Source organism: Lonchura striata, chromosome 9 (assembly GCF_046129695.1).
Source record: "Lonchura striata isolate bLonStr1 chromosome 9, bLonStr1.mat, whole genome shotgun sequence".
Taxonomy (NCBI): Eukaryota; Metazoa; Chordata; class Aves; order Passeriformes; family Estrildidae; genus Lonchura; species Lonchura striata.
In genome coordinates this window covers 3,421,908-3,444,359 of record NC_134611.1, presented here as the reverse complement: position 1 = coordinate 3,444,359, position 22,452 = coordinate 3,421,908, and the positions used below count along the sequence as shown (strand labels likewise).

The following is a 22,452-nucleotide window of genomic DNA, read 5'->3' as shown; positions in this document are numbered from 1 at the left end:
TGCTTTCATCCACAACCATGAGATGCAAACAGAAGCAGACAGCAGCAAAATTAGCACCAAATCTGTCACTGAACAAACAGTGACTTGCTTGTTAAGGCACTCTAGCACTGCTTCTCCAGGAACACAGCTAAGTAACTTGGTTTTAATCCTCCAAAGAAACAATTCACTTCCTTTTGTGTAACCTGTAAAACAGTCAATATACTCAATGTGTTGAACACCTTAAGGAGTCATGAAGTTGTTTAGATCTGCAGGTTTGCAGCTGTGTGCACATGAAACCAATCTTTTTGCCAGAACATGTATGAATGGAGTCACCAGGACCTCAAAAGAAAACCACCATCACACCACTGAACTGGCAGAACACCTATTTCCCCAAACACACTATTACTACCTGTCTCACTGAAAAACAGGGTCTCACCATCTATTGTGGCTGCATGTTCTACTTTACCAAAAACCTACTGGTGTTTCTGTGCAGGGCAAGGTTTAAAGACTGGCTTTACTCATCCCCTCCATTTCTGCTACCTGCAGGAGCCAGCAACTCCCAAAGCAGAGGCACTGGGAATGTGGAAGGCCCAGCCCAACTGAGTAATCCTGCTCTGAAGAAAGCAGTTATTAAAACTACTCTTCTACACATGAATTTTCTCCTATGAGTGGTTTGCACTTGCAACTCCTCTTACCAGGAGAGGCAGAAGGAACAAGCTGCCTTTACTTGAACAAGACTGAAGAAGAAAAATGAACAACCATAGCACAGATTGAGAGATTAGGGTTTACTGCCTGGCAAACAGCAGCATTTTGTTCTGTGTGGCTGCTAATCTCAACCTTTAGATCTTGGTCCTCTTAAGGCAATAGAAAAAAACTCCGGGGATGTCAAAATTACGCATCTCGTTGTCTTTTAGTGTTATATATGAATTAAAAAATTTAATTGGCAAACATAGGTGCATGTCAGGACTCAAGGTAATATAGGGTGCAGTTCCAGAGCTGCTCTAACATGCTCCAGGGTTGAATTCTGTGCTAAGACCTATGAAAAGCTTTCTGCACCTGCCTGCTTTTCTTTAGGACTGCAGAGATGGTATCATGGGAAATCTGAAGGGTAGCTCCTTGACATGGGAAGGACTTGACTCCACCAGGAATCTCTGTTATTGCACAGGCTGGATACATATCCACAAGGAGATATCCATTATGTAAAATAAAGCTGTAATTTGGTCTTGAGTGCAAAGACAGACCTAACAGGAGCTCCTCTGTCCTGAACCTGACACATCTCTCTCTCCAGTCTGAATGTGACTGCTGGACCCACAGGCACTTTAGAGCATTCACGCATGGGATTTGAAGGGACTTTCGCTGTTTGCACAAAAAAAGGAGGAATTTTTGCAGCATATTCTTGATGACAATGAGAAACAAAATCAAGTTTAGGACCTTCCAGAGTATATGAGATACTTGTTAAATTCATCATTCAAAGGAATTATTCACCTGGTGACAGCTGGGTTTTGAAGCACACTGATTTCCTTCCCTCCAAGATGAACCCTATTTTGGATGGCCCTGGGGAAGCAATTTGTACAGGAAAGGAACAGAGGAGAATTAAAGTCTGGCTGACTGCTGGTATTCATGCAAGAGTAGTCAACATTAAGACAATCAGAAATGCTCTGGATGCTTTGTGAGTTTTGAAGAAACTCAGCTGAACAACTCCAGAGTTGTCAGAGCTGTTCCAGTGCAACAGGGAGTCAATGACAGCTGAGGTTGGAGCTCTTCCACTCCTTTACATCTTTGTGTAAGAAAACACCGCTGGGAGGAGAGGATACCTCAATGAATGTGATCCCAGATGGACAACTGAGAAACCAGACACATCTCCTTGTGTGATACCCAAGTGGGCTCAACTCCAGGGAGCAAGGAAAAGCTCTGGACAGACTCTCCACCCTCCCAGTACCTGCAGGGCTCCTCTCTGCTATCCCCCCTCACCAATAAAGATGCCTCACTGCAGCTGCAGGAGCTACACATCCCTCTCACCAGTGGGCTCATGCAAAATCATAGCTGAGCATTTTAGTCTTCCTCTGCTGACATCAAACCTGTCCCAAAAGGGCTCAGAGAAGGGCAAGATAAGCACAAATCACTAACAGATATTTTTCCCTTGAATACAATACTTTCTGAGACTATTCCTCCCTTGCTATCCCACACATATCAATTCCTGAAGTGGAGATCAGAAGCCCACGCTGAAGTGAAAAGCTGAAGAGATCATTCCTTAGGATGGATGTGTTTCCAAGTTATATGTGCACATTTTCACATGAAGGACTGGAAATAATTTTTGTGTCTTTCACCATATTATAAATAATTACAGGCATAATGTTTGCACTTTTTTGTTATCCCTCTTTTTTTCACAAATAAAGGAGATTCACCTTAAACTTCCAGCACAGCCATCACTCAGGTAAGCATGAGTTTCCTGGATTTTCAGCTAGGTTTGTTCTATGGATTCAGAGTTAGGGTTCTTAAAAAGATCTTATTTTAAATTAACAACTTCTCACCTTCCCTCCCCAGCAGATGTTTTGGCTAACAAATGGCTGTTTTTTCAACACTTATTCCAAGGAGTTGGAGCCTAATTAAGCAAAGCTGTTGAATCAGTGGGAAAATCACTTCGGTGACAAAGCTTGCACTCAATTGTCTTCTGTTATTGACAGGTAGAATAAAAGTATATAGTTGAACTAAATCTAGTGCTGTTTGTATAGAAACACCATCATTTAAGTAAATTTACTCCTTCCTTACTGAAGGTGGCAACTATTATTCTAGTGTTGGCTTTTAGGACTGAGCTGCAGACTATCTGCAAGACATATTTCACCAAAACTTTTCCCATCAATGTCACATACAAAGTCTTTCCACACATATAAATGTGCAAAAGTGGCTCCCCAATAGACCACCACTGCTTGACTGCTCTTCATCTTGTAATTAGCAGATTCTAATGGCTTTTCACTCTAATACCCCTGAGCCCTGGTTATTTCCTTGCTGTATGGCACAAGTCAGCTTTTTGTTTTTGAAAGAAAATAACAAATTCTAAGCAAGGAAACACAATTAATGTCCAGTGTGCAAAAATCAAGGTTTTGAAAAGCTGAACTGCTAGATTAGAACCCTTCCCAGCAGGACAATGTGCTGCATGCTAAATGTTGGGGTTTTTCCCTATTCTTGTGATACAATGAAAGGTGCACAGTGGGTTGGTTGAGGTGGTGGACAACCCCTTATCTCCCTGTAAACCAGAATTTACTTCCTATGCCTAACATGAATCCCTTCTGAGCAAATTTAAAGGAATATCTATTATCTATACTGTGAACACCAGGCTCAAGCAGAAATTAATTACTTTACACCAAGTGCTTCTTTACAGAACAAGGTCTAACATATGAAAGATGTTGTACCAAAATATTTCAGGAGCAGCAACACCCAACTCTTTAGGTATTAAACCTGCAACAGAATGTGCACACCTAAACTGTGTGTTTTAATCCTTAGAAACTGTATTTTTATCTAATTCTGAAGGTAATTCCTTTGTACACAGAGAGGTAAAGTCTCTTTAGGCTTATCTGGGCCCCAGAAAAAAAGAGAAAACTCAATCCATCTGAAAAAGATGTTGTCTGTGCTTCTTTCTAGATCCAGCTGCAAATACACAATTGTTTGGCTTTTCAAGTTCACACATGCTACACAATTATACCCACCCAGCATAACAAGGATATTTCCTAAAATATTAAGCCACAGATTTAAAGATTATGCCATTCCTTTGACTCACTTTCTGTAGAAAGACTTGTCTACGATCATGTACACATATATAGTTTCTTCTTATGTCAGAATTCATGGGCACACTGTAAAGCTTTTTAGAAAAAAAGTTTTCAAACAAATTAGTGTTTTCATCATCCTACATCCTGCAAAGTTTGTAGCTTCCACATCAGATGAAGTACATCTCACTAGGAAATCTGCCCAGGTAGAAATTCAGCATCTCCTTGAATCCCTTCCCTTGTTTTTCAGCATTTTCAGACTTTAATCTCTATACCTGGGATGCCTTTATCAAGTTTTCTGACACTTCCACATCTGGTATTTCTAGCTGCAACTCAATACACATGACTACAGCCCTTTTTCCTACTCCCTGAAATAGCCTTCTCATTTTTGGATTTTACAATGTGTTTTTCTACTTCTATTCAGATCAAATGCAGCAGAAGAAGATGCTGTGTAAAACTGGAAGCTTATTTGTTATCATACATATCCAGGTCTGTATTCACAGCTCATGGGTGCCCTGAGGAGAGCAGCAAGGCTTGCTCCAATGACACACTCAAATAAGCAGTAAGCTATCTCTCAGCCAAGTGAGAAACCCTTTTTTCTTAATGTGCCTTTTTTATTTCTGCAGGTAACTCTCAAAAAACAGTATCAACACGGCAACTGAAGACAGAATTAGAAGAAAACAGAAGTACACACATCTCCAGTGCTGTACACAGCCACCAATCTCCTTGTTTCTATGGCCTCTTCTGAATTCAAGATGGAAATGGAGGCCAATGACATTGATGGGGAGAAGGCAAAGAAAGCTCTGCAAAAGCAGGAGAGCCAGACAGCAAAGCCCAACCCAGGTACTGCTGATATATTACAGGCAACTGCCTCTGCAATTTAGTCATTCTAGAATAAAACTGGCATAGATGAGCATCTAATTTATTTAGAATGCAAAATGAGAAAATCTCATTAGACACTTATTATTCTGCATCTACGGCAAAGCAAGATACACAGCTCTAACAGCTGCTGCACACTCCCCCATCAGGAAAGGTAGGGAGACATAAGTTAAAACCAAATTATTCTGGTGTTAACCCTGCACCCCCAAAGCACAAGTCTTTCCCTCCTCTCTGTGTAGGAATATTGAGTTCCACTGCCCATTTATCTGTGACAGGGTGTCTAAAGTTACTTGTTCCTATAGTCATAAATCCTGAGATATCAGATGCTCCACATAAACAATATGGCCAAGACCTTGAAGGAAGTGGCAGGTGTATATAAATACAGCTTACAATAAAGATTCAAAAAACATATACATACACATGCAACAACATTAATATCAATATTGCAAAACCACAGGAAATGACAAGCCTTAGCTTAGTGAAGACAGCTTTTAGCATCAATTCTTTTAAGACTTAAAACTCCCAAATATTCATTTGGCAATGCAATGCCATACATCACTTGACAACTGCACAGTTTAAGACCTGCATTCCTACTGCCAATGTCTCCCCCCTTTCCCTTCTATTGTTTGTTGCAGTCAGTCATTACATCATGCTGGAGGTGATGTATTTAATCTCTCCCTAGCCAAGGTCAGGCTGCCCTGCCCATCAGTGCACTGTGGGGCAAAACCAAGCCCCAGGGTGTTATCATTAATATTGCTATTGCATATGTCTCCCTTCCAAATTTGCATCAGAAACAAATACACAAGCTGGAGAAAACAGCCACCAATCTGCATGAGAGTATTCAGACATATAATCTAAATCTGGTACTTTTAGATTTTGATTTTGTGCAGACCAGTTGCAAACCATCAGGGATCAGAGCTGTAAACAGAAATCAGTAGAATGTGAAAAGCCTTTTCTGTTCAAGCTACCCTGAATTAGATAAGACAAACCACAAGCAATCCACCCCACAAACACCAGAGCTATGCAGCCCAGTCCCAAAGCACAGCAAGGACCACATCTCCCAGCTGCTGCACTAGGAAAGAAGGGATGTAGAGAAACTCAAGACAGAAAGGTTCTCTCCCCAGAAGATGGCTGGGCTCTGGAACAGGCTCCCCAGGGAAGCTGTCACAGCACCACGCCTGACAGAGCTCAGGGTGTGTCTGGACAACACTTTGAGGTGTATGGTGGGATTGTCAGAGTGTCCTGTACAGGGCCAGGAGTTAGACTTCATGATTCTTGTGGGTCCCTTCCAACTCATGATATTCTATGATTCTATCCCAGCTGCTTGGTCCTCTTTAATTTACAGCACACTCCCCTTGCCCTTACTGTGAAAGGCAATCTTCAATCTGCTAAAGCCCTGCTTCATGTTCAGATGGTTTTGTTGTGCCTTTTTCAAACTCATGGTGTGCCTCTCCCACCTCTCTTATCTTCTCTATTCTTCTTCCAAGTCAGTGATTTCTTTTCCTCCTCAACTGCACCTAACACTCCTCAGCTCCCTCTTTCAAATCATCTTCACACTTGAATCAGCAATTCCCTTACTTGTGCAAGAACACTCAGATCTTTCCAAGACCATCTGTCCTGTATTCTTCAGGGCTTTTGTATTTGTCAGATCATTGTCCCTGGCATGGCATTTCTGTTCAAAACCTTACTTTCAGCACTCTGTTGTTGGTTTCAACTGCCTCTTCCACAGTACTAAATACATCTTTCCATCTCCTCTTCCTCCTCTAGTGAATTCACCTTTGAAAATCCTGCTTGCAGCACGGTTTCCTTTCCTTTCCCAGTGCCATTTGTTTCAGTCTCTAAATAGCTGAATGGTAACAGGCTTAAAATTGATTCTACCACCTTGATGTTAATATTTTAAATTATTAAGTCTTAGTTCTTTAATGCCAATAAATCATTTATATGTGCACATTTAATTAACAAACCAATCAGTAAAAACAACTTTGCATTTGCACCACACATTTTCTCAGAGGAACCAAAGACACATTACAACATTAATTAAGCATAATAAATGCCCTGGTGAGGTAGTGAAGTATTATCCTACATGTGGGGAAATTGAGGCAACACACTTGGATTTACCCAAGGTTAATCCAGATGTTCCCAATGAGGTGTTGAACATAAAGGGCAAGGATGAAGGTTAAACTGAGGTTTAACTCTCTTCACAAGAACTCCTGTTGGAACTGCAGTATTTGCTTATTTGCTGATGGGAAATCCATTCCAGTTGCATTCCTCTCCCAAAACCACTTGAGGCACAAACCACTTCAATCCAGCATGCTGAAAACCAGCCCTAAATTGTGACAGCCAGCCAGGTGAGCCTGAACACACTGGATCCTCCATCATCCCCAGCTGGGGATTCTGAAGGACACCTTGTGACCTTCCCACATCACAGTTCACACCCACACACACCTGAGCCCAGGGGATGCTGGACACTGACCTGCTGCTCTCAGGTCCCAGGTGCACGTCAGTGTCTGGTAGCTCCAGGTGCTTCAACAGCTCAACCAGCCCATGGGGAATTTCATACCAGGCTCCCATGCCCTGGTCATCAGGAATTCCAAGCAGGAATTCCTCAATGACCCAAGCTAACCTCTGGAGACAGAGGTTTTGCAGCTGTGTAACTGGTGGGAATACGTACTGGCCACTGCCAGTGGGACAGGCTGGGAAAAAAAAAACTTCCTAAACCTCTCACATGACACCATCCCCTCAAGGCAAAAGTGGAAGAGCAATTCATGCATCCCAACCAGAGATGGTGCAATCAATACAGGAAGATGGGTTAATCACAGGTGATTTCAGGAATGAGGAAGGGAGCCAAGATGAGCCAGGCTGGCTGGGTCAGCAAAAGGGAGACACTTTGGCAGAAACTCACAAAGTCAATTTATTTAAAACTGATAATGGATACATACTCTGCTACTGTTCATTTTATATGGTTGACTGTTAACAATCTGGGGCATCCAAGCTGGCTGGGCAACACCAGTATGGTGGGGTGAGCAGGCTGGAAGCCAGGTGCCCACCAAAGCCAGTCTGTCACACCCCTCCCTCAGCTGGACATAGGAGACAATGGGCTTAGAATCGAGATGAGGACAGGCAGAGGCCACTTCTCCAATTACCATCACAGGCAAAACAGGCTCAACTTGGGGAAAATCTGATTTATTACTAATCAAATCAGAGTAGGATAATGGGAAATAAAAGAAAATCTTAAAAACACCTTCCCCCCCCCCCCCCCACCCCTCCCTTCTTCCCAGGCTCAGCTTCACTCCTGATTTTTTTCTATCATTTTCCCCTCAAGGACAGAAAGGGACAAGGAACTAGAGCCACAATCAACTCATCACATATTGTCTCTGCCATTCCTTCACTTCTCAAGGGGAAGAGTCCCCAAGTTCTTCCCCTGCTCCAGCATGGGGTCTCTCCCACTAGACACAGTTCACAAACAGCTTCAATGCTCTTCATGAGCTGCTCCAGTGGCAGTCCCTGTGTGGTCACAAATCCTGCCAGGAAACCTGCTCTAGAGTGTGGGCACCTCTCTCCACATGTCCACAGGTCCTGCTGGGAACCTGCTCCACTGGGAGCTTCCCACAGGGTCACATCCTTTTGGGCATCCACCTGCACTGGCACAGAGTTCTCCATGGGCTGCAGGTGCATCTCTGCTCTCTGTGGACTCCATGGCTGCAGGGGAACAGCTGCCTCAAAGGCTGCAGGGAATTCTCTTGTCTCTGGAGCACTGTGTCCTCCCTCCTTCCTCACTGAGCTTTGGGTCTGCAGCAGAATTGTTTCTCACATACTCAACCCATCTTAAGTACATTATCCCAGAGGGGCTACCAGCATTGCTGATGGGCTCAGCTTTGGCAGCTCTGGGTCCATCTTGGAGCTGGCTGGCACTGGCTGTGTTGGACAGGGGGGAAACTTTGGGAAAGGTCTCACAGAAGCCACCCTTTCAATCCTCCCACTACCAAAACCCTGCCACACAAACCCACCTAGTAAATTAAATCTCCCGCAGGTTGTAGCTTCTTTGCCCCATTCTAATGAAAAATGCCTCCACTTCCAAGACTGATCTGACATAGATAATCAAAAAAGAGCCAGCCTGAATTCTGACACTTTTAGTTTCTATGCTTTATCTGTAATAATATCCCTTAAACTTACCCAACCATTTTTAAGTGGGACCCCACCACCAAACCAAAGCCAAATCCTGATACAACAATCCTAAACCAACCAACTTCAAAAGTTCTGGACATGCATTTAAATCCTGACCATTGCATTAGTGGGTCTCAAAATAATGTTGCAGGGGGACTTGAGTGCTCAATAAACACATTAACTCTTCTAAATGTCTAGCTTATGCCAGCTGGAAAAGAAGGATGATGGTTTCACTGCATCTGCAAGCTTTCTAATTGTGTTAGTGGATGGGCCAGAAGTCTGGCAGCCATGGAAATCAAAGTCTTCATTTCTCTTTAGGCCAAGAACAATATATTTAATAGCCACAGGAATGGAGTCACAGTTCCAAGTGTCAGCACTGAGGGTGCTGTTTGAGACAGGGAACAACAGCATTTGTTAAAGCTGAGGCTGCAGGCAGGGAGTATGGGGTATTACAGATCTGTGGGGCTACAGCAATAGGAAGAAACACACCAGGAAAATAAAAATATCTCATGCTGAAGGCTGCTTCCACCCAAAGGGCTGCAGGCTGCTTGGTGGTAAGGACAGGAGAAGGATACCTGCAAGGTGGCCCAGCTTGTAGCTGCATAAACCACTATTTATATAAAAAGATATATTTATAAATTTTTTCCTTTACTTTTCTATGCAACACACGTGTCATAGAAGTGACCTCACCAGAACCTGGTGAGATAAAAGAAATAATAAATGGTTTCTTGTGGAGAAAACTCAAGGCACAAACATTAACATTAGCACACAGAGATGCTTTATGAAATTATACCTATACTAATGCTATTTATAACATATGCTGATTTGGGAAAAAGGACTTTGATTTGAGGAATGAAAGTTTAATTAAGGTAAAACAAAAATTTCCATTAATCTTGATAGAATTCACAGTCTGCTGCTCTCCATCATCCACTTCAGCTAATGCTATAAAAGGATCAAGAGCAGCCCTACGTACCTGAAGCCTCCTGCAATGCAGACAGGGCTGGGCAAGCTGTACCAGAGCACGTGGCCTTCCCTAGGGTTGGGAAATAGGACACTGTCTCCTCAAGATACTGTGCCAAAACTGCCCTGAGTGCAGTGGGCACATGTTTTCACTAGCCAGGACACACAGGAAAATGAAGAAGGGATGTTGATAAACTTGAGAATGCCAAAGAAAAATGGCCAGAGCCTAAGACCTGCAGGCAGGTTCTGATGGCATGCACCTCATGTCACATGCACAAGTTCTCTCTTGAGCAGCTAAAATACCAGTTATACTTGAATCTTCTCCCTGCATGAATTCAAGTCATAGAGTTTGTATTAAAAGCATTTCCTGTCTTCTGTTCCCACAGTACAGGCAAGGATGAGGCAGCAGAGCAGAGTATCTTCCCCAGCCAGCAGAACCATCCCTTACACACCTGTGGCCAAGAGGGTTTAAGGCTACCTTGGCTCACAGCCAGTGAGGGCTCTGTAAATGTATTATAATTGTATGGAAGAGGGAGCTGACCTTAGCTGTGGCTAGGTCATGCCTGCAAAGCTGTTTGGAAGACAGGTATCTTTGCTTTGTACAGTGAAAGATGCTGGAATCTCTAAAAGAAGATATTTCAAAGCCATTTTTGCAGGTCAGTTTTCAAAGTAAAGCCACAATGCAAACTATCAGCTTCCATGACAATATTGTATGGTATTGATAAAGACAGCACAGTAAATTGCATTTTAATAAGGTCTGATGGTACATAAAAAGTGAAGAACTTCATTAAACAAAACCATGCAGAGTACAGATGACACACATGAAGTTGCTTTCAACATCTTACTCCTGATGCTTTCCCCATTGTATTTATCTGAGGGGAGAAGGGAGTGAGAAGACACCTATGCCTTAGGCATTAAGAATGATGAGAGTACAGTTTTATAGCTTTAATACAATAAATGCAAAGCATGGTATCTTCCCTATTTCATTCTGCAGAATGAACTATTCAAAAGATTATAATGAACTTTACATCATCTAGAGGACTTAATTGTGCCTTCTGCCCGCTTCCCTAATTTCAGCCATCTAAAACACTTCTGAATCCAGAAGCATGAGTGAAACCAGCAACTAAAATACACCCAAGAAGTCAGAAATCACTGGGTCATTCAGGTGCAGAAAAGCATTTTAGATTTGAAAACAAAGGATGCAAAAAGAACAAGCAAGGAAACCCACCAAGGACTGAGATTAAAGTCAGCAGCAAATACAAGATGTCTTAAGACAAGTTCATTGATTGTGAAAGGGAAAAAAATATCCAAACTCAACACAAAATTCATACTAGAAAGAAATTCTCTATTCTTTCATTCACCTTCCAACTTTCCCTCTGCTCAACTTGCTCATTCACTCCCTGCAACTTGCCCTCCCCTAAGGAATACCAGGAGGCAGCCCCTGCATTTTAATTGCATTTGCTATTTCACTAAATCCCATAGATTTAAATGGGCAAAATTAGCTGAATTCACCTAGCAGGCATTCTCCACAGTACTATAAGAGAAGCCACCTGAAGCTGTAAGACAGGCTTTCTTTTGTTTATGGCTTTTAAATAATTCAGAGAGGAGCTGTCAAGTTGAATCTGCAAAGCTCCCTTGACTTTGGACTTGTGCTATCAGACTGCTTGCCTATTGTTTATAAAGACAAAAAGGAAAACGTTACGGGATCATATGTCTGCACGGGAGGGGAGTCAAGGACTAGGAGAACAAGGGCTGTCAGGACAGAAGTCATAAAAAATACAGATGGGAAAGCAAAAGTAGGCAGTAGGTGAAATACAGATGTACCAGCAAAGCAGCAAGAGCCAGTTGCCAGTTTGGTTGTGCTATAAATACACAGCGCTTGCAGTTTCTTGTGGAATATGATGTTGTCCTTTAAAAAGAAAAACCCCAAATGCAAATGGTAACTTTAATTAGCAATTAAAACCCCAACTTCCCAGCTATACAATTGCACTGCCTCTCCCAGATCTGTCTCACTTCTGCAAGCCCATGACAGCTGTCAGGCAGTGGGCCAGCACTTAATAATCATTCCCAAACCTCAGACAGCACAATTCCATCCTTTCTTTCCTTTTTTTCCTGGGCTCTTTGGGCAGACAAAGATTTACTAGGTCCTACCTGTGGACAGCAGCAAACCACAGATGATGGCCCTTGGCATCCCAGGGAGTTCATACATTTCAAGGTGCCTTCTAGAATTTTTTCTTTTTAAGTGACTCTGTGGCATGCAGAGTTCTGATGGGGTTTTGCAGAGTCATTTTCAATCAAAGCTGCAAACCTGACTTTAAAGCAAATGATTGTTTCTTAAAGCAGCAAGAATGGAGAGGGGAGAGAAAACCTTAGGACATGCAGCCTGCTCCACTCATGCACATCCCTCCAACCAGAATGCAGTCACCTCTACAGCCAGTTTGCTAAACCTAACAAGAACTTTTAAAAAAGAGCATTTTAATAAAAAACAAAGCCCAATAATTATGATAATAATTATGATAAAATAATTATGATTATGATAGAGTCTTGCTCTAAGCTACTGAGTTGGATTTAACACTTGGCAATTATACTTAGTTGTGGATGCTGCAAACAAAATCCTGCCCAAGGGTTGTCCCCACATGGTGGGACATTGCAGCCAAGGATGCTGCAGGAGCTCTCACATTGCAGGATAACACATGTGTAAGGAGGGGAACGATCTGATTTAGCTGGCTGTCCTAAAGCAGACAGAGACCTCCAGTTTGCTCTAGGAAGACTGCAATAGTGGACAAAAAATATTTATTTTGCCCATGACCGGTCCCAACTGGTCCCAGCAGCTTCCAGTCCTAGAAAATTTCATGACTACACCAGCCTTTTATACACTGCCTTTTATCCTGGGTTCCTGACCGTATCAAATCCTAAATGAAACATGATGTAAGGCATGCAAATAAGCCAAAGAAGAGAGGATTCACATAATAGGAAAATATCATTAAGTGGAAGAGTTTAACTCAGAAGGTCAAAATCATTCTAACCAGAAGAAAGAGATGCTGCATGAGGCACACTCACATGTCCCAAAGCTTTAAATGTGGCACTGACAGTGCCTTTCTTATTAACTCAGTGATAGCCAGCCACAGCAGGGCCTGGAGCTGCACTGCCATTAATAATTCCCTAAATTTCTTGGCCTTGAATACACTTCTTAACTCCAGGGAACAGTTTGCCAATGTGCTGCCTGCCAGGGTCCCTACAGCAAGATGCTGCTTTACCACTCCCATACTATGTCCCTTTTTCTTAAAAATTGTTTTAAATTAGGTATATTAATCTGAAATAAGCAATGCCAGCTCCCAAACTTTACTAAAGTAAATGTCTGAGCTCAGGTAAGAGCCCTGAAATGAACACAGAGCCTGTCCAGTTCCCATGTCACAGGCTGGAAATCCTTTAGTTAGCTGCTTCCCCACCATGCTCTCTCCTCCAAGAGCAAAATCCAGTTGATATCATAACTCTGTTCCAGACTGTAGCTGGAGATTTAGGATGACCTTATAGGTATACACACTTCCTGGCAGAATACAAGGGGTTAAAAAACCCAGAAATTTTTGAAAGTAAGTTTTTGTTGGGGCTAGCAGAAAGGGGATCATGCTGTGGCTCTGCTGGACACGCTGCCCAGTGCTGGAGTTGTCCTCCTCTGGGTTCTTAAAGAGGAATCAAAGCTGCATTAAGGAACTTCATCCATCCATCCTGGCTACTGCAGAAAGTCAGGAGCAGCTCAGTTGATGGCAGAACTCGAAGCCATGAGCCTTTTCACTGCATACCAAAGTAATTTCTAGCTAATACACTGAACAGATTTAACCCATTCTCTGCTACACCTCCTAACAACTTTATTCCAAAAGCCAGAAAGCTTTTCACTTTCTAATGAGCCAGCAAATGAGTAAAAAGCAGCTCTCTTTGTATAATGTACTCACAAGCAACTCTCTCATGCTTGTGATTTCTCAGCACTGTGAGACTGAAGTGAGATTTGGGTAATGTTCTACATCACTGTTTAAGAGCAATTCAATCATCTTTGTCCTGGATTAAGTCTTTCTCCCGATTAAATTTAACAGAGCAATGAATAGGAAATCCATGACTTGGGAAGTAGGCAGATTTTATCTTTAAACCCAATTCACAAGTAAAATCATCTCTCTTACAATAGATAATTCTGCTACTATTCAAGTTATTTTCACACAGTGGCTATAAGAATTATCTCTAGATATCTCAAATGGAAATGACTGTTTTTAATGCTCCCTGTCACTTTGAATGCATGCTAAGACTAACAATACTGCATCAAAAAGAAGAGCTCAACAATCAAGAAATCCATTAAGCTACCAATGACACTAATAGAAAATAAAAAGAAAGTAAAAAAAGACTCAAGTATATAAAGAAAAGAATTACCTACTGGGATTACAGGAGTGAACAAAACCCCTTGTGTTGCACCACAGTACTTCTGATTTTCTAAAACCCTTCAGCTACGTAAATATTAGAATATAAACCCCACCTTTGCTGACAGAGGGTGAGGGGAAGACAAACACTTCTGGCATTTGGTGGTTTTTTTAGCTCATCTGCTTCATCCTCCCTTGATTTTAGATATTCTTTCTGAAGAGTTGCTGCTGTTGACTCATTCCTCAACAGACACCACAGAGCTGAAGCACGTGGTAGATACTCTGCTTTTCTCTGAGCCTGGTGATGCTTAAAATGTTTCAGAGCAGAGATGGTGAGAAATGTAAAACAAAATACAGGGGATATAAGAAAATAAAAATTACTGCCCTCTTCAGGACTTCACATCCTATTTTTTATCCCAGCAAACTTGCATGTAGTGGTATGAACATCAGTAAAAAGCTGCCACAAGGAGCTCATGATCATGTCCTGCCCTACCTAAACCATCCAAGAAGAGATACAGGACTGCATCATGAAATGGCCTCTAAAATAAACAAAGACACACACACACAGCACATACACAGTACGTGTTTGTGGGGTAAGGAGAGACAGAGACACTGACATTTGGGGTAATTTCATTACATCATTAACTTTGATATGTGATGAGGTGGGCTCAAATTTCACATTCATGTGTTACCTGGAATCAATACAGAAGCCCCAGCCTGACTGAAAATACATTATAAACCTACTTCAAATCTCTTTGCAAAGGAAAACAGCAGAAACTTCAAAAACCTGTATGATAAAGAGTTTTCTTAACTCCCCATCTCACTCCAGAATGGGCAATTCATAGGTTCACAATGAATATCAAAATCCAAAAATTTACTGGTGGGCTTAACAGGAAACTGTCCTTGTCCCTGCTGCCATGCTCAGGCATCTCTGCTGTTGAGGGAAAACCAAAGGGAATTATGACAGAAGAGGAGAGGTGGATGCAGAGGGTGGCCAGGAGGCACAGAAAGGGTCTGAGTTCACACTCAAGGATCTGCTGGGAGAGCTGTGGTCAAATTGCATCCCTTCACCTGTAACAGTACAACCAGCAAACATTTATCTGAAAGGAACCTCCAAAGCAGTATTCTACTTAAACTTCTGAGCCTTTGCTTACTTTTGGACAGCTAAATATATATATTTTCTTGAGTTCTGAAACAAAGAAAATGCCCAAGCTCCCAATACTGGCTGCTGCCTGCTATAACAGCAGAAGAAAAGTTGTTCTACTTCCAATTTCCCAACACTTAATTTCTTCTGTTGCATTGTCAAGGAAAGCATGAACCTGGGAAAAACAGAAAGCCAACAGCGAACTGAATCCTTTTGTATTAAATAAGGACATTTGTATTTCACTTTCATGTGATTTTTCTCTCTTTTTTTTATTACTCCTGCTAGCCCAAATTTGTCTTTTCAAATGCTGGAGCTAATGTGCAAGTTGTGAAGCAACACATGCAGAGAAGAATGATTAACCTATTTTAATCAAGGATCTGTCACTCTAAACGAATCAAGATATCCCCCAAGCACACACTCTCCAGACCAGAGCAGTTTGCTGTTACTTAGTCATTGGAAGAAACTTGGCCAGAGCAATCTGCTTTGTAGAAGGTCTTTCCTGGAAGGAAAAAAAGGCAGTGAGGTATCAATTGATCAACCTAGAAACTAGGAAAAAGAATCATGTGTGCTTGGCTGGTGATGCTGAGCCTCTGCCAGCATGGGTCATGAGGAGGGACCTGCTCCCACTGCAGTTAATTTATGTGCTATTTGCAGATTACAGGTAAAAGGAACTTTTATTTACTTATTTAGTGGATCAGAACCAAACTTTCCTCCCAGTATATGTAATATTGCTTATCTTCCCTCCAGTATTTCTTATTATTATAAATACTTGGACAACATTGCTCTGCCTCATCTACAGTTCCTCAGGCTACCCCAGCTACACCTCTCTGCTTAACTTAATATTCACTTCAGACATACTGAAGTAAAACTAAAATATCCAGTATTGCACCAAACAGCTCACTTCTCTCCAGCTTTAGCAACTAGATAAGCATTTTGGAAGTGATTATGACATACAATACCATAAGAGACATAATTATTTAAAGCAGCACTTCCCTCACAGAATTCAAAACACCTCGTGCGAGGGTGAACGCCCATCAGCTGCACAACCCCAAATTTAACAGTGCCATTTCTGTCAAAAAAGGCACTCATTACATTACTAAACATAACTTTCCTGTCATACTGGCTTTCTCTTCCTTAGAAAAGACCGATTATTATAATTCTGTGTGTAACCCATATAAAATGATTATGTCTCCTAATCACATATCAGGTAGTTTCAATTCAGACACAAGATTGCCTTCAAAGGAGAGACCATTTTCACTCAATGCACATACCCAGCTCATCTAGTATTAGCTAGAATTAGAGCAGAACACCACCAAAATAAATTTAAACAGGTTAAAAGGATACAAACTTGTGTTGCTGTTAGAAAACCAGTCCGAGTAGTTGTTTTTGCCAGCCTTTATACTCACTTTATTAATGTGCAACAGAATTGGCACTAAGCTGGTTGCAAATTAGTGGATATCAAAAGGCTTTGGGGTTTTGTTACTGACAACAGAAGGGCAGAGGGCATACAAAAAACTTCAGAATGGATACCCAAAGCCAAGCAGTAACTATTAATGCACAGATGTACATAAAGTAAAGCTTTTGAAGAGAAAACCACCTATGCATAAATGCTCCTACTTCTATTTCACCCAGAGGTTAAATTATCTGATCAAAATCTTGTGCTGGAAAGGAAAAAAAATCAGTTCATATTTTTTCCACTTCATTTAGGCTGTGTAAAACATTAAATCCTGTCATTAAAATTGCTTAATTAGGAGTGCTAGAGCAAAAGGTTGATGCAGCTCATGAATTGTAACTGCTGAATGGTGGTGGCCTGGCAGGACTTGCCATCGATATTAGCACTGAAGAATGGGGAAAAGAAAAGAGAAAACCACAATAATGCAAAGTTGTTTTGACTTTAATTGAAGCAGTGTCACTTGTTAGAGGGACCAAGGTTACAAACCAAATTCAAACAGCAGTGACAGCAGACCACCACCCTTGTGGGGCAATTCTGCATCTGCACAGAAGCTGGCTTCAAAGGTCCAATGCCAATGGCATTTCAAAACTTGTCTCATTCTTGCTTTTGTCTTGCTGCTCTGAACCCAAAGCCCTGCTTCAGCAGTAAGTGCTGGGACACACAGCTCTAGCTCTGCAGCTCCTTTCTTTAATGACCCCCTTCATCTGCTCTGTAGCACACTGAATACTGCCCGACTGATAGCAGCTCCCAGCATTCAGACCTCATCTCACTGGCACTTTGTGCCAGCCAGGGACTTCAGCAGATGGCACTTCACACAGAAAACAGCCAGCATGAGCCTAGCAGTGGAAAGTAAAGCAAAGGCTGCTCATGCAGGAGATGCTCTGACTCAGAGGAAACCAGCTTTAGTGAGAGCTTGACATCAGGCAATATTGGCTCAGTACCTACAGAACTTGCCAGGATCATGCTGTGACCTACTGCTTTCAGGGGGCTCTGCTCCAGGAGACTACACAGAATAGACATTATATACAGTGGGTCCAGAGGAGGCCACTAGGCTGATTAGAGGGGTGGAACACTTCTCCTTTGAGGACAGATGGGGTTTTTCAGTCTGGAGAAGAGAAAGCTCCAGGAAGACTTTACTGCAGCCTTCCAGTATTCAAAAGGAACCTACAAGAAAGATGGGGACAAACCTTTTAGTAGGGTCTGTTGCAACAGGAGAGGGGCAAAGGGTTTTAAATTGAAAGAAGGTCAATTTAGAACAGATGTAATGAAGAAGTTTTTTTACAATGAGGGTGGTGAGGCACTGGCACAGATTTGTCCAGAGATGTGGTGGAAGTTCCATCCCTGGGAGTGTTCAAGGCTTGCTTGGATGGGACTTTGAGCAACCTGCCCTAATAGAAGGTGTACATGTTTGCTGCAGGAGGTTGGACTAGATGGTCTCTAAATGTGCCTTCCAACCCAAACTATTCCATGATTCTGTCATTATAAGTCCCCCCCAAAACTACGAGGAATGAGCCTTCTTCCCTAAGGCTAAGAGCTGTAGGAGGGCAGAGACAGAACACCTGCCACCTCCAATTCCCACAGCAGCTGAAATGCCTTGAGACAAAGGCACAATGCTAAGATAAGGCATGGCAAGAGACAAGTGTACACTTCATGATAAATAGCTTTCCAGGTATCATTTGAAACCCCCCCAAACCTTACAACAACCTAATCAATTATTTCATCAGTGGCTTTAGAGCCCAGTAAGGTACATATCAGAGTCCAGACCAGGGGTTCCAACAGCAGCACTGCTGAGATTGAGTGGAAAGGGAATACAGTTGTCCAATCATTTAATTCTAAAAGTAAGTGCTCCCTGAATATGAACCTGCACTTTTTTTTTTTTTCCTCTCCACCCCAGTATAAGTAACACAAATAACTCTCTTTGAAGTTGTGCTGTTTGGGAGACAGCTTATGTAAGTGCCACATGATACATACTGCTGTCCCTTGGAACATTATGGCTCAGTAGCAAGCTGAGGATGGAGCTGGGAATGAAGTCTAGGCTCCATGTGAATTCCTGACTTTGGTTCATCTGTTATAAAACTGATACTTGAATAAAGAATTGATTGTTACTAAAGCAGTTAAGTGCCCATAGGAGAAAAACATCCACTTACACGTTTAACAACAGCTACAGAGAGACTTCTTTGCATCCCCAGCTCATTGTGTGTAACACAGCAATATGATTTACAATTGCACTGGGATGCTCTCATTTTTTAAAGCTTAGGAAACAGCAAGAGCCTGCTCACACCTCTGCTTGCACCAGCAATGATCTGCAGTCCATTATCTCCACAGCTGCACCATTGGGATCAGCTACTGGAATGGTAATGTCAACAGCATTCAGTTATGTTGGCCACTGTGTCATTCACTCAGTCTAGGAAAGATGACTCTAATAAGAAGGATCTCAGATCTATCTACAGCATGATTTTACTCCTCTTGGCATTAGAAGAGATGTACTGGTTAGCAAATATCATCTGCAAAAGTCTGAAAGCGTAAATACTGTCTTCATTCAGGAAATAGGGACTTTCATCTGCCTTCAAATCGAGACAACATTGACCCTGTGGCAATTTTCTGTGATTATGCAAGAAAAAAAAAAAAAGCCTCACCTTGCAGAAGGAGAGAAACTGAGTTTGCAAATGTAAAGTTAAAACCAACAAAGAAGAAAAACCTGAGCCACCTACATTTCTTGAAGAAGCTATTCTTAAAATAGAAGCTACAATGATATCAGAGTGCTGCAGTACCACAGGGGACCTGAACCTGAGAGATGAACAGAAGTGCCAGACTCAGCCCCTGTGTCCTCAGCAGTGGCATGGGCAGCTGCTGACATACCAGCCACCTGCTGGTGTGCCACCTTCAGCCTGAAACAGCAACACAAATGGTGCAATACACTTTTTTGTCCCCAAACACACTAGGCAGGGGGAGCACAGTGGATAGAGGGTGGGTTTTCAGGGAATTTCCTGGCTCCCTTCACTCCTGCTGTCATGCCCTCACTGGGAGGAAGCTCAGAGGGTGTCCTGCAACCAAGGAGAAGACAGAAGGGAAGAACATTTACCAGTATTTTTCTTCTTCTACAGAACACTCAAAATTAAACACTTCCTCATGAAGCTGGTCATTTGCATAATCACATTATCAAGATGGTCTTTCACATGGATTGGAGTGTCAACAGACTGAAAAAGCCAATATAATGCACAAAGCATTAATAACAGAGTATGATTTTCTTTTCCCCCACAAATTTCTTCACACTTGGTCTCCAAGGTTTTTGACAGGGAATAAAATATTGTCAGTCACCTGAGTATTTTCGAATTAATTCTCCTTAGCCACAGAAAAAATAGAGCCCAAAACAGAGCGTTTGAAGAGCTATGGATATGAAAGGATATGAGCATGTTGAGTGCAAAGGATCACACATACCTTGTGACATCTTTTATCTGCAAGCAGAAATTACTCTGCATAAGAAAACAGTTTTCAAGCAGCACATAAACCAATATACACAGTGTGTGTTGGTACACATAAATAATATGCTAAAATCTGAGGGGGAAAAATCAAGCATGTATGACACATCTTCTGATGTTCCGGGTTCCATTTGTTTTTAAAGAAAATTTTAGATTTTCAAATGAGTAAGGGATCAGTAGACATGAAAAAGGTAGGATGGAAGAGAAATCAAATACGTTTACTACCTAAGAAAAGAGCAAAATAAAAGTCAAAGAAAACTCTGTGTTTAAAGCATTGCCAATGACCAGAGAGCAGAGGGCATGTCAAGAGGAGTGGCAAGCCATCACACAGACAGCTGTGAGCCTTGCAGCATGCAGGCTATGGGGATTAGACAGCTTTCCAAGGAGGGAGAGAGACCTTTGAAGATTTTCAGATGGGGGAGAAAAAACCAGTAGAATAAATCTGATCAAAGCCACATCTTGTTTTTTTAAGAAGCTGGTCCTTCTCAGCCTTCCATAAACTGCTGTGCATTTCAAGCACAAGAATGAAGATGAAGACTTCTGTGTTCCCAGCACGAAGAAGTGGTGTGCAGCACTGGAAGATAACCTGCAAGGATACTAGGGAGATGCTGCACACAAATGCTACAGGCCAGTCCTGGTCTAGGAAAGAAAGGAAGAGGCAGAAAACAGCAGATGCCCTCCAGAAAATACCACAGCTGGAGCTACTCATGCTGTGACCTGTGGCACAGCTGGTATCAGGGACAGCTGGGGTCTGATCACTCCAGGCAAGCTTTTCTCTCCTAAGCTTTTGGTTTCTACCAAGGTATTTCCTGACACCTGAACAGGTAAGTTGAGGATGCTGTGAAAATTAAACACTACTGAGTTGAAGCTGGAAATCAAAATTCTCACCAATTTTGAGATTTTAAAATTTCAGCAGCGAAAAGAGACAATGAAGTTTCAAGTGCTTCTTGTTTTGCCCCCAAAATCCCGTTGAAATTTGTACTTCCATCTACAAGAGGTAGAGTTACAGCTGATACAAGTTACTTAGGAATTACACTGAATTACCATTTGGTTACTTGGGAATGACAAAGGAGGTTTCATTTTTAATGTTCATAAGTCACCCAAATTAATTAGCGCTTTAAAGTGGCAATGAATCATTTCCTGAAATAATTTGTATTGGCTAAATTAATTCCTGTGAAGGGAGCCAATTTGCTGATTGTAAATTAGAGGAGCCCCTGACTAGCTCCTGTGTACATTGTGTACCATTTATAAGACTACTGGGAAACAAAGGATGGCTACTTTTCATCAGTGAACAAGACTGCAGCCCTATTAAGTGACTAACTTACAGTGCTACAATTACAGGTTTCTATTTAAAGAATCCAAGCCAGACATCGTTAAGAAACAAAGCTGGATATTCAGAAGAACGGAAGCTAAACAGAAGAGAAGCTTGTTTTCTGAAAAGGTGCACCAAAAACCTATTTGAAGGGAATATTTCATAATCTTAGATTAACAAAGAGAAGTTCAGACATGCAAGGCTAATTATGAATACACTTCCACCACAGGGCAACGCCCAAAGCCAACCTGAAGCCTGGAGTTCCAGAGCTGCCTTCCCTTACCCATGGTTAGATGCCTGTTTTGAGACCCCCATAAATTTAAATTACTTTTGAGGAGTGATGAAGTGAGAAAACACATACATGGGTTTCTACTCAGGTGGAAGAGATGCCTTCCTACCACTGGCAGCCTCCCTGCCAGGAGACCTCTTGCACCCATCCGCCACCCACCCACCCATCTTTGGTTAAAGACTGTAGCACTCTTCTTAATGGATTCTCCTTCTTTACTCCTCCAAAAGAAAAAAAAAATTCTACATAATGCTTTACCTAAGCTAATTTGCATGGCTTTCTCTTGTTCTTATCTGCATCTCCTCACTGGTATCAAAGCCTTGACATTTCTGCTTGTGAAATTCATCCCTGGTAACCTGCTTATCAGCAGTAATGAATACTTGTGCAAACAGGTACAAAATTAAATGGTTTCTTTACAGTGATTATGATAGATTGAGCCATGCTTAATCTACATAATCAAATTGCTTCTGTGTTCAGCTGTAATACCTTTTTGCTGTCCTGGGAGAAGGTTCAGCCTTGGCTTCTCTTTCAACAGCTGCTTTCTGAGAAACACTAACCATGCCTGGGAAAAGGGCTACTTTAGGTGCAATCATTTAACACAGCATGTTTGAGGCACATAACCTCTGCAGGAA

The 22,452-nt window shown here is 41.9% G+C and overlaps 1 protein-coding gene and 1 non-coding gene across 3 annotated transcripts in view; both read right to left on the bottom strand.

Moving 5' to 3' along the window:
- The window catches only part of COP1 (COP1 E3 ubiquitin ligase), a 123,464-nt gene that overhangs the window by 4,778 nt on the left and 96,234 nt on the right, over positions 1-22,452 (bottom strand). The window lies entirely within an intron of this gene.
- Positions 12,438-12,572, bottom strand: LOC116183934 (small Cajal body-specific RNA 3). The gene has a single exon (XR_004148645.2).